Below are 686 nucleotides of genomic sequence, written 5' to 3'. Positions count from 1 at the left end.
GACTGGAGTACCTGGTCCCTCTGGCAGAATGGCAACACTGAATGTGACAGACTACACCTAAGTGCTTAGATAGGGAGATAACGTCGATGGAAGTGATTACACACGCACATGTACCCTGATCTGCCAATTGCAGCTGAGGAAGCATCATTCTTTGCAGGGAGTCTGTGCACAAGTTATGTTTGTACCCAGGGGCAAGATAGGTTAATAAGGCCGAGAAGGAGGGGAGGACGTGGGAGTGGGTAATAACTGGGAAGGCCTTCAGAGCATCAACCTGGGGGGAAAGGGAGGAGGGCCCAGGATGGAGGGTGTTCCCTCTTGCCTCTGCCTATGTGCCAAGTGGTAGGAGAAATTTTGAAAGCTGTGAGGAGGAGCTAGTGACTGGGTTTTGGGGTGTATGGTACCCCACCCTCCCCACTTGTAGGAAAACCTCTTTACATTCAGAGGTAATTGAATTGGAAGGAGGAAGACTGATCTGGGAAAAGGAGGAAAGCAATTCTCCTGCTGCTCCTCCTCCTGTCCTTTATCATTTGCCTCCTTCTTCTCCTCCAAACCAAGCTCACCTGCACTAAGGTGGCAGCAGAATATCCTGCCCAAGTGCCAGCTGGTGGGAATTGATTTAGCCACCTTGTGCATCCCAAGCTGCCCTATTGTCCAGGTACCATCCCTGACCATTGGGACCACTTCTG

Source organism: Talpa europaea (genome assembly GCF_964194135.1).
Source record: "Talpa europaea genome assembly, chromosome: 13".
Taxonomy (NCBI): domain Eukaryota; kingdom Metazoa; phylum Chordata; class Mammalia; order Eulipotyphla; family Talpidae; genus Talpa; species Talpa europaea.
The sequence above is the reverse complement of the archived record's forward strand: the minus strand, read 5'-3'. Positions refer to the sequence as shown.